This window comes from Embiotoca jacksoni, unplaced genomic scaffold, assembly GCF_022577435.1.
Source record: "Embiotoca jacksoni isolate LCO1_2020_lvr unplaced genomic scaffold, fEmbJac1.0.p SCAF_8, whole genome shotgun sequence".
Lineage (NCBI taxonomy): Eukaryota > Metazoa > Chordata > Actinopteri > Embiotocidae > Embiotoca > Embiotoca jacksoni.
In genome coordinates, this window is record NW_027185436.1 from 18,467,779 (window position 1) to 18,481,092 (window position 13,314).

Sequence of the window (13,314 nt, forward strand, 5' to 3'; positions counted from 1 at the left end):
AACACAGTTGACTCAGTTGAAGGAAGCAAACAGAAGTGTCTCATGTTCAAGTCTGTTCTTTTTTTGACCACCATCCACTCCGAGCTTCTTAATGCACAGACTTTGTTGTCTTCCTGACTTCCTCCTTTGCTCCGGTCATCATAACTATAGACTCGAGAGGGTCTCTCACTTGGACATAAACATGACCATTCATGTTGTTTTGTGGCAAATGCTAAAACAACTGATGCTGTTGTCCGCAAACCAATTTACATGATGAAATATAATTTCTCGGTTTAACAGGGGCCAAATAACACGTTTTTGCCCTGAGGCTCTTTATTAGCTCAGTCAAGCTATAAGTAATTCCAAAAACCCTAAAAAAGAATTGGTATTTTATGATAATAGCATTGAATAATTGTAATAAAAGTTACTGTATTCACAGCATTTCTGTAGAAAAGTTTAAAATAGAGACCTTTTTATGTCATAACTGTAATAAAGAGGTAATCCTACAAAATTGGTAGTTTAAGTAAGAAATGATTAATATATTTCAATTAACAAAATTGTCACTGAACAACAGGAAAACAGGAAACAGGAAACAGGTTGCAGTTGTACCTTGCGTTTCAGAAAAATGGGCTGAAAAAAGTATTGTGTGTATTACTTGCAATTAGCGGATATTACACACATAATTCTTGTTTGTCAAACCAGAAACAGACAATTACAAATACACATGTTTTTATTGCTTCCAGAAATATTCAGCATAAGCCAACAGTAAAAGGCTTTACTTGCATCATTATTATAATTTTGTTTTGCTTGTTAGTGTCCAGGTTACTGACAGCCTGCAAAATACTGTTACAATTAGGCCTGGCAGCAGTGCCAGATGTTTCTCTGAGAGGAGAGAGGGAGATGTCAAAACACCTGTCTGATCACCATGGTGCACATGCTGGCGCAACCAGCAACAGTGCAAGCAGTCCGTGTTAGTTTAGTTCGCTCTTCAAGGCCCAGTCTGTGACTAAACAATGGACACCTCTGCTCACAAAGACACTGCAGATTTTTTTTTTTTTTCTTACATTATCGTACACAATGAAGAATTAGTCCAAGAGGGACAATCTCCTCTTATTTGATGGTAAATCCTTTTCCTCACCTAGAAATATACTTCCTGTGATGTGTGACATATTTTTTTTATGCCAAAACATAAAATCTTGCAGTGCAACATCCACCTGTATTGTGTTGCAGTTTGCCACGCTCAATTTTTTTGGGGGATTTCTAAATATAATCCATGCCAGTGATTATGCTGCACCTACGATGTGTCGAATCGTAGGGTAAAGGAGACGGTTGCATGAAAACAAGTACTAAATGTACAATTAAAATAATATTACACAAAAAAAACTCCAGAATACAATGATTATGCAAATAGAAATAGCAGCGTGATACAGCACTTTCTATGTACCAAACCAAATTTCCCACTGCAGATACCAACAATCTGTATTTAGAAAAAAAACCCCCAAAAAACCTCAGTGTTTCTCGCTTGAAATAGCCACAGAAAGAAAGGCTAACAACAACGTACGGCTACCTTTTCAAAATCAGAGAATACATTTATCAGATTACTCAAAAAAAAAATCAATTAAAACCAGCAGGGGGAAATACAGCCTTCTCTTTCTCGTCACGCTAAAGCGGAAACGCATGACACCAAAGGATGTAACACACCTGTCAGTCCACTAGGGGACAGTGTGTCCGCGTGACAGTTGGCACCTGTCCACGTATTTTTTTTCCCCTTAACATGCTTTTTGTATTCCCGATGCTGTTTTTGAAGCTGTGCCACCGTCCAGTGGACTGGTGGGTGTATTACATGCTTCGGCATGATGTCAGGTTGACCTGTCGGGTCCGGCCCTGTCACTTTCGCCTCAACTGTTTTTGGACCTTGCGCTTTAAATATTCGGCGAGCTAAAATCAACAACTGAGGAGTCAGACTCCGACTGCGTAGCTAATGTGAACGCGATGCTATTTTGGATGTGACATGACATTTCAGGAAGGCTCTTGTGCACCACCAGGTGGAGCCTTGCGTACCACTGGTGGTACAGATACCACAGTTTGGGAATCACTTATGTAGAACAGAGATATTTAATAATGTACAAAGATGTTTTCATATAAAATGCATTGTTTATTATAGCATCCAGTGTAAAATAATACACAATACAAGTGTGAAACTGACTAATTGATACAAAGGAAAAAATTGATATCTGTGTAATGGCACAGTATTAAAAAAATTGTTCTGAAGGGGAGAGGTTTGCAACCCAGTTGTTTTCATCTACTTTACATGTTTTAACTGAGGAAAATACACATTTATGATTGTGCAAACAGTAATACTAAGCAATGAACATTACAACTGCATTAACCCGACATTACGTCGGGCTTTTATTGGTATATGTGCTCAATAAATTCTTCTAGTAGCTTGTGGGCCAATATACACTGTAGTGTTACTCATCCTTTCAAGTGTTCAGGTCAGTTACTATGGCAACCTGCACAAACTGGGGATGAGATAAGGGCCGGAGCCGTGGCCTTGAGGGAGTCGTTAAGCATCTGTCTCCTGACTCCCCCCTTCAGTCTGTGTATGGAGGAGGCTGCCAGGGAGGCAGCGCATAAACAACAAAGGTGGCTCACCCTTGCTCCCTCTCCAAGGACTGACCATCATCATGCTGAGTTAACAGTGCCACCCATCACATCTGAGTCCAGCTGAGATGAAGGAGACGATGTTGAGGTTTCAGAGACTTTCTGTTTTAGGTATTTTTCCATGCTTGTAGTTCGAAAATGGTTCATTTTACACAAAAAGATCTCGTTCACTCAGGTTTACCGTTGACATCGATCAAATAAACTTGCATTTAATCTTTTTTCCAGCTCTAAAAAAAAAAGACTGTAGACAGAATTCAGAAAATATCAATGTTTTCCTGGTCACATGATGCTATTTTGTAAAAAGTGTGACTTTATCTGTAAAATTACTTTTCAAAGAGAAAGCAAGTGATATACATCACTATGGCTACCGCGGGTGGCCAAGATTAGTGGGTAACTGTTCGTGAACCCGTACCAGGGTATACGTGCTGAAAATGAAATATTACTTTAAATTATTCTGACTCCATCGCTGGACAAGTGTGAAGACAAGAGAGATGTCAGAGGCTAAGTTCATCAGTGGATTCTGATGAGGTTGGTGCTGCTGCTGCAGCGAGTGAGCACGCCTCACTGAGTTTCAATGCAGCAGCGCTTTTCAAGATGTTCCAATCAAGACGTTACCGTCTCCTTTAGAAAAGTGAGTTTTGCAACAGAATGCAATACCCTGAATTTGAGCTAAAAAGTCTTGAGTTTGGGTCAAAGGATTTCTGAATGGTTTTGTTTCATAAAAAAAATCTTATTCAAATGTGATATTGAAGTCTTTCCAAACTGGCTCGAACAAGATGTTCTATTGGAGCCTTACTGTTCTCTTGGGTTTGATTTGAAAATCTAATGAAATCCAATGAACAACAAAAACACTTAAGCATCAGCACAGGAAACATATCTTATTTTTTATTTTTCAATTTAACAAAGGCTTTTGTCCTTAAGGCGATGTAAACACATGTGCTCAGAGCTTTTCTTTTTTACTTGTCAGCATCTGTCTGTGGACTGAATCCAGCTATTCCCCCACTGAATGAATTAATCATTCTCTAAACACACAAAACAGCAAGAGTCAGCTAACAAGAGGCCCCTGCTGGTTGACCACAGCATGTCAATGTCAATAACAGCAATATTTAGTGGACTCAACACCACCACACAATGAGGACAACATTTCAGAGGTCTCATACTCCTTAAGAAACCGCCACTCAGGTTCTTACCGGGGTACCTCTTATGTTAAAGTGACATGCTACACTCTGAGCACAGAGCACCGTGGCTACCGTCCACCTACAGCCTCACCTAGCAGTGCGCGGACCTGGAACAGCCAGCCTTGCTTTAGAAACAGATGATAAATAAATCAAAGTGCACTAAGCACTGCTTCCACATGGCAATCGCCTCCTTCATAGCGTCTGCACCTCATCAATCACACCATTGTCTGCTTGAAAGGCGAGCCTTGTAAATGTCATATCCACTCAAACCCAAGGAGAGGCGGATCAGAATGCAGCTGAGTTTTTTTTTTTTTTTTTTTTTTTAATTGGATAGTGTAATTAAACTAAAAAACCCTGCTAGGCTGCCTTTTGACAGGACAGATGAAGACCCCTTTTAATAGGGCTATGAAACATATTTGTTAAAAGGATGAGGCAATATGTACCATATGATTGGGTGCCCTTATGTGTCATACTTTTCATTTATGATTAAAATGGCAAAAAGGTGTCTTTAAGAAAAGAGAGATTTTTAAAAGGCTCCAGTTTATAAGAATAATTAATGAAATTTGCCATCCAAATTATACAATTTCGTGGAACCAATTGAAAAAGAGAGCCCTCGTATATTATATAGTACACCAATCAGGTGCATATATCAAAGCATATGTTCAGCAGCATTTGTGAAACATTCATCTTGGGACCAAGCGATTAAGAGAGGTAGAGCTTGTTCTTGATTAAAGTAACAACTGAGAGAGGCCAAGCTATAATATTGATTACATGCACAAACGGGATACGGGTCACTTTGCTACCCACACATGCTTTCTATTTAATTTCATTAGCGGCATTCTTTCCTGATGTACTAATGTTACACAAACACCGGAGGAATACATATACTGAAAAAAAAACAAAAAAAAAACAGCCACTCACCGTCACATGTCCGAGGTCATAAAAGCAGCGGCACACACATGTGTACACACACACACACACACACACACACACACACACACACACACACACACACACACACACATTCAATATCCTGCTGCTTTAGAGTTGATTTTGATGGTTGCCGGTGAGAACCTGGCTTGAGAGGTCTCTCTTGAGAGGCAGAGTTAGGCCTCGGCACGAAAGATCGATAGGACAAGGGTGCACAAATAAATCAGCGTGCTGTAGTGACGTCTGTCATAAAGCTCCCGCCACAGTTGCGGCTCTTAGGTTTATGGCAGCGTTGAGTGTTATTGCAATCTTTTGATAGCTTTGGTTAATTTATTTGATTACAAGAGCAACCAAAGAACAAACTGCAGTCAACCTTTCACATGTGTTGCATCGAAGCAGTTCTGGGGTTCTTGTGTATACAATCAACGTGGCACGGCTTTGGTTAGAAATGAGATGTCACTCTCATTCTTAAAAAAAAGAGACATTACAAGGTTCCTTGGGGAACGCAGCAATGTTACAGATGTTTATTTAGATGTTCAACATTTATTATTTTCATTGTATATACTATTTAATCTAGCGCTCTTAAATTGAGCATTTTAGCATCTTTCATCTCAAAACAGGGGTAAAAGGACAGTGACCGTTGGACTTACATTCTTCAGGTGAGCAGAAACATTGAATGCTAATGTCTCTCCATGTCTGTTTAATGTGTAACTAGGCCATATCCACATCATCTTAAAAGGTACTATAGGTCTAAGTGGCTCAAAAATGGAATAGCAGTTTAAATTCTTTACTTAAATTGTGCAGGTCCAGTGCCAAATTAGTTGTGCCTATACTTTAGAAACAAGTATTTATTTTGATCAAATAAAAAACAACCAGTATATGCAATGACTGCTATTTTACATCAGTGTACGCAATATTTAAATCACTGAAACCAAGAACAGATTAAAAAAAATTAAATAAGGTAAATTAACATTTTTAGGAGTCCTCAGCTGATTCTCTCTTCTACAGTTTGACCCATGCTTTCACAGAAAATTCACATTTTCTGCTTTATCATTTCACTGCTTTTAGTGGCTCAACATCAGCTACAAAACCCTCTCAATACAAGTGAAGACTGTGGACCTTATCCGAAGGGGCATTTGCCAAAAATGGATGAACACGTCAGCTACCTCATGGTTTTAAATGAAACTGCATAAATGGCAGCCCTGCCTTTCTACCTACTGGCAGTTGTGAATTGTGCTGGAAAATCTATTTTGGAGAGCCGGGCCATTCAATTCAAGGGGAAAAGACTGACTGCTCTAGCGACATCAATCAAACTAGGACGCTGTGGTGGCTTTGCTTTACAAGTGGAAGGTCCAGAGTTCACGGGTTAAAACAGGCAATATAAAAAAAAAAAAAAGGTGTGGAGAAACGGCTGAGCTGGGGGCAGACTATTGTTGGTCTCTGCTATCTCCTCAGTGGAAGTGTTGGAGAGGTACCCCCCTCCTGTATTAGCTGGACTTCATTAATCTTCATGCCATCTTCTTTAACTAGTCATGTAGAACGGCTCAATAGAAAGCCGTATAATGGGGAAGGCCCAGTGCCAATTACTAGGTTAACATAGTGTTCAGCCCCAGTGCAACAAAGGAATGAGATGGAGGAGGAGAGCTGGCTCACAGGGAGAGATGCACAGGATTTGAATTGACAAGGGATGCAAAATAGAAGTTGTGGAGTTTGAAAGGCACATTTCAAACACTGTTGAGGTTAAGATTAGAGGAAGTTTATGCAGCAGCTGCAAAAGAATGCAAAAATCACAGACATTTACTTTGTAGAAAATAAATAGATTGTAATTTCTGTGATTTTTGCTAAATAAATAAATTATTAGCGAAGCTCTTAAAACAGCAGAGGAAAACAGACAGTATATAATGTAGGACATCATGCAGAAATTTGAAGGGAACCACTTGTCTTATGCCACTGAGGTAATGCAAATGTTTAATGAATTAAACCTAAGATTTCTATTTTTTTTTTTTTTTTTTGAACAGACAACTCCAAAACTTGAGGACTTGAAGCCTTTTGACTTGAAATGCTGAGAAATAATTACTAGTTTTTTGTTATGTTTCCTTGAGTTTTAAGATTAGGAAACTTGCTATATTTTCACGTTTCTTTTTATAATTATAAAACGCAACGTTAACCATTATGAAGGGTTAGTATTTCACAATTGATGAGCAAACTTTGAATTAAGTATTCAATGTTAGTTCATTTAACACATTTTTAATGAAGTAAATTATTTCACAACACATTATATAAGAAGTATTTTGGCTAAAATGTAGCTTAGTTATGTTTTCAGTCACACTAAATAAAACATATTCCAACTTTATTTATTAAAAATATAGAAGAAAATTAAAATAATAATCACATGGGTCACATGAATTATAGAATATCCAGATTTGTAATATTTCTTTCACTATAGGCCTCAGAAACAGTAAGTATCACTCTTGTCATCTTCAGCCTGTATTTACTTTGTTTTTATTCTTCATTTGACTAGAGGGGAAGTTTGCTGTGCAAACCACTTGTCATGACTGCTGTCAGAACAAGTACAGTGTTAAACTGTAGTTATTTAATTCCATGTGATTAAAATAGGACTGGGTCAGTTTGGGAAGGGCCCGTAGGCTATGGTTTTATTTAGAGGACCAAGATTAAACTCAAGTAAAATGGAAATGTCACACCGTCATGGAAGATGCTGCGGGAGTTGTGAGAAGGATAATATTATTGTGATGTGAAGTGATAATTCCGCCCTGTCCACCCTCATTATCCAGCAGCCTAGTGTATTTCTGGCTCGCAGCTGTATGTATGTGTGTATGTGGGAGTGTGTGTGCAGATGCCCTTTCCTTTCTCCACACACTCACAGAAAATTCACATAACAGAAAACATGGGGAAAAAAATATTTGGCATCTTTGTTTTTTACTGCTGTCAAGGCCCCCAAATTGGGGCAAAGGGAGGACACGGCGTGTGTGTGTGTGTGTGTGTGTGTGTGTGTGTGTGTGTGTGTGTGTGTGTGTGTGTGTGTGTGTGTGTGTGTGTGTGTGTGTGTGTGCATGTGCATGTGCATGCAGGGTGGGTTAGAATGAAGTCCAGGGCCATGCACAAGTGTGTGTGTGTGTGTGTGTGTGTGTGTGTGTGTGTGTGTGTCTGTGTGTGTTTGGATTGGGGATTATGTTGTGCTTGCATAAACTCAAGTGCACTCAGTATTGAAAGTAGTTCGCCACACTCGCCTCACCTCCACCGACAGCAGCAATGACACCAGACTTACATGCAGAAGAGCAACACAACACCGAAACAACAACAGCCCCCAACAAACAGCAACAACCTATCCAAATGTTACACAAAGAAATTGAACAAGAAGATGATCTGGAGAGGCTCCACATTCATGCAGACCCCAGCAGTCTGAGATAAGGTATATTTTTGTCTGGCAAGATAAGAGAGAGAAAGCAAACATATTACAGGGCTCAAAATTCTATATCTATAGCTCCTTTTCGTGAGTCCAATAATTCATTCATTCATGGCCTCTGTTTCCTCTGCCTCTTGGAACATCTGCCTCATACATACATCACTGCACTGATAAAGATCGCAGACAGAATTGGTAATACACTGTGAATGGGAGACTGCAAGCACTGATTAAATAACTTCGGTGGCACACTAAAATTGAAGCGGCCATGGGATGAAAGGGGACTTATCGGGGGCTTTATTAAAGGCAGCGGAGGATGATTTTAGGTTTAGGGTGATGTACACAATTTAAGACACAATGTCCTGCAGCACTGCCAAGAGATTTAAAAAAGAAAACAAAAATGGCTTTTTTGACCTCTGTCATTGTATTTCCCCCCTATACACGAGAAGAGGGAATATTATCCTATATGTGCCAGGAATGAAAAGAAATCTAAGGTTGGAACATGTGACTGAGAATTGAAAAAGTTTTTCGAGAGTACTTCACTATAAATAAAAGTGTGGAGCTCTGCTTTCGAGAGTCTTGTTGATCTTTCAACTGTGTTTGCTCAAAAATGATCTCAGAATCACGTTGCAAAAATCTCCTATGCTTTACTTTGTGATGCTGCACTGTTTGGGTAAAATTCTTAATGTCTAATGATATAACTTCATTCAAAAGTAAGAGGTCCTCAGATGGGGAAAACACTATTGAAATCACGTTTCACCTCAGTGGCAGATTCCCTATCAGCTCAGTCTCCCTGACATTTTATAGTTGCAAACGAGGACGGGGTTGGCCGATATCTAATCCAGCCTGGTAATGACTCTTTTAATCAGTCACATTGTTCCCTCTTTGCACCTCCCAGGACATGAAATACTGCATGTTAGACGAGTCTTGGCTCAAAAAGGCTGATATGTAGTTTCAATGTAAAACACAAGCAGAATGTTTTGAAGATGACTTATATGAACTCTGTAGATGTTTATGTTTATGTTATGTTATGTATCTGTATATGTTTATGTTATGTTTGGGGTTTCAAAAAAAAAAATTGCAAAATGAAATGTTTTCTAATCGTCTTCTGACCTTGTTGGATGTGGAAACGCATTGAAGCAGTAATGCTGTTTACCAATAATTTGGTTTAAACATTTGATGAAGCCGACAAAATATGGAAATGAGCATAAAGTATTTCTTTTACACCAAAGAAGGAAATATAAAATGCTCTGTATGTTATATGGGCTACAGTATGCATGAATAAATATGTCTACATTATTTGCCAAAGCAAGGCAAGCAAAGTTGCCAGCGAAGAAACGTACTGTATATTATCCTGAAGATAAATGTTACACTGGTTTCTGGTCAGTTAACTCCCTATCAGACTTTTCATTAAGAAACTGCAATTAAAATCCAACAACCTAAATCTAAATCTAATTATTTGGCCGTCAGGAGGGTGTGTCAAAAGTCCTTTTTATACTAATTGTCAGTAAAGATCAAATGAATCCGTATTTAACTATGTTTTACATGCTGGGGTCACTTGGCCCCAGACATAAAAGTAATGTGTCGTTATCAGTTGAGAATCAATTTTCACAAAAACAGAAAGTCACAAAGAGTCAAACTAAGAAAACAAGTTAGTTATTAATCAGGGTTGATTTGCATCAAATTCTTTTTTGCTTTCTGGTGTATGTACAAAAATTGTTCTGGCGTATGGTGTCAAGTCACTTTTATTCATGTAGGTCAGTATCACAAATTTGCCTCAGAGGGCTTCACAGTCTGTACAGTCGCTGACACCCAGTAACCTTAGACATGAAGAGACCTCAGCAAGACTGTTGGAAATAAAACAAATGATCATATTTTTTCATTTCGGTAGCTTTAAGAAAAAAAAAAACCCAATTTGAATCCACATATTATTCTTAAAGCATTTTAACTGCAGGTTTAACAGGAGTTTTTCTTGCTTTTTATCCTTTTATTATTATTTTTTTTATATTGAATCCCTGTTCTGCTGAGTTCCAGACAAACAATAAAAGTTTGGATTTAAAGATTATATTTTTTTTCTGCACTGAACCAAAGTGCAAGATTCAGATTGTATTTACATGCAACTGCTAGATAGCCTCAGTGGGATTTACCAGTGCAGTTAATCCACTCTGATGGTCTAACAGGGATTGTCTGCACAGTATCTCCGCAGCCAAATCGTACAGTATGAAACTGCATCAAATGAACAGATGGCAGTGACACGAATTAAAAGCACAGAACAATAGTAGAATATAAACCAGAAATGACACCCAAAGTGGCTGTTGATTTATAGCCGTGGCGAGTTTGGTACTGGGCTTCCATGTATATTAGTGCTACAAATCTGGGTCCATTTAGCAGGGAGATGCTCATACATACATCACCGACTCCTGCTCCAAGCCAAGGTCAGTCCTTATTGCATCAATCTTTTCAACAGAGGCTACTCTACACAGCAGCAGTTTTGTTACTGTCGCAGCTGTAATGGAATCTTTTTTCTCGCGCTTCATCTTTCTCTTATCACATGAAATATATATTCAACTTCTCTTCTTTCCCTCATTCTCCTGATTCTTTTTATTTTATCTGTAAAACATTCCCGGGGACCTCATTCCTTTTCTGGGGGACACACTCCAAGTAGCACACATTTTAACCCTTTAAAGGTTTCCATCACAACGGGTCACTTTGGAATCTGTAGTGTAGATATAACAAAATAAAAAATTTAAAATGCATTACATCAAAATTGATTTGTCCCATTTATAGGATGACTTGAGTCGGTGACAAGACATTTATTAAAATCCTCCCACTTCCCTCTGCTGAATATATTATTCACAAAGTCATTTTCCAAAGGTTTGACAGACATAAAAGCACTTAACATCGGTGTTCTACTCAAAGTGTTCCTGTAAGTAGGACTCTTTTAAACATAAAATGCATCTTTTCCTGGTTTTTACCTTAAACGTCATTAAAAAAACAAACTCTAAAGTGTGTTGTGCTTAATGAATGTAGCTAAAACCCTCATAAAGAAGACAAGAGCCTGAGTTGCTGAAATGTGAAGTGCCAATTTAAGACATTCATGCTGAGTCAGTTTCTGTTGTCCTGATTACTCATGCTACAGCCTCACGTAGTACTTTAATAAATGAAGAAATAATAAAATCAATCATTTTAAATAGCGCTGGACCGTTTACAGTGAAGGGAGGAAAAAAAAGAGCAGACTTTTAATTGATGAACTTGACCTGCTTTTCCCTGATAACAAATTTCATTTGTTCTATAAAAATTATGCTCAAGTGACATTATTTGACGGGATCTTTATCACCTGCAGAGTAAATAAGAGTAATTTATGCTGTTTAATTTTGAGCATGGATTATAAATCATAGCTCTATCATACATTACTGAGCTTGCATTGATGAAGGAAGTGAGAGTGGGGCCAGCTGATTGGGTTGTTAAGGCAGCAGTACAAAGCAACAGTTACAGCAGAGACTCATTCTCTCAGCATGGTTCTTTACAGCCGAGAGCAGATTGATGCAGATGATAAATGATGATAAACACCGAGCACAGCCAAGTGGTGAGAGATAGACTTTTAAATAAATTATAAAGTATGCATCATTAAAAATCAGACAACAGCTTGATGCAGGAACAGATTACAGGTATGTATATTGTCTCGCCTGCAAATAATGTAGTTCAAGTTAATAATCATTACTGTAAATCCATGTGTTCATGCTACACTGCTTCTGCAGTAATAAAAACATGATCAAATGATACAATAAAGTACAATGTGTAATGACAATAAAAAAAAAGCTCAGGATATACAGTATTTCTCTTTGATATGATTAATGTAATTTAAATTAATAGAGGCATAATTTCACCTGCAAAGGCTCATTAAAGGCATCCATACTGTAAGAGAAACCTCGCAAAGCACTGAAGCAGTAAGCCGTCTCTTGGCTGAGAAGACCCTCAGATCCTCTGTCAAAGGGATGGCTTCTGACAAACATCACTTTGCAGTGATGAAGACATGACAGCTGTCAATCATCTCTTAATAACAGAGGAAGCAAACCAGCTCACATGCTGTGGGTTTGACCTGCCACACAGTCCACATAGACACACACACACACGCACGCACGCACACACACGCACACGCACGCACACACACGCACACACACACACACACACACACACACACACACACACACACACACACACAGACACACACACACACACACACACACACACACACACACACACAGACACACACACACACAGACACACGTAAACACACTTTACAGATTTATCTATCTATCAACTGTTATTAGTAATTATAAAATATCAGGGGCTGTTGAAACATGGGTGATATTTAAAACAGCAGCGGAGCAGTTAACATTGCAAGATAATAAAACCCTACTGTCAGAGCATAAAATCAATTTTCAGAGCAAATTCAAAGAAATAGTTTTGGAAAATATACTTGTTTGCATTCTTTCTGAAAGTTAAATGAGAACATTTCTACCACTTGCATGTCTGTCCATTGAGCACAAATCTACATCCAGCAGACAGTTAACCCACCAGCTACTTGACCAGACTAGGATTTGTGAAGTTCACAAATTAACACCTTATAACTGGGTTGTTACATCTGCACAAAAACCAAAGTGTAAAAATGACACATTATGTATTTACAGGATGTGTTACACTATTTGTTAATCAGTGAAGTGACTGTTTATTTTCTTAAAAATAAGTCTCTATGTTTCTGGGCTGTAAGAACATTTAAATTGTAACAGTTTTTCAGTTTGAGATTCATCCATTCGTGGGAGTTAATGAGTTTCCACCAGTTTTGTGATTTTTGTGATGTCTGACGTAAATGCGGGATGATTCAATTTTGCAACAGATTTGGGAATGTGTCTTAAAAGCATCATTCAACAAGATTATCTTTAACAGGGACTTTTCATATGGACGTTCCTGGAACAATCATGTCAAATCTTCTGATAGTATGATTACTTTTTTTTTTTCAAAAACAGTTCCGAAAAATTTTCTTCATTTCTGAGATGGTCTGGTTGAACAATGAATAAAAAAAAAAACGTTCATTGTATGCGCCCCCAGTGGGACCTCTTACCCTTCCAATACATCAATTTA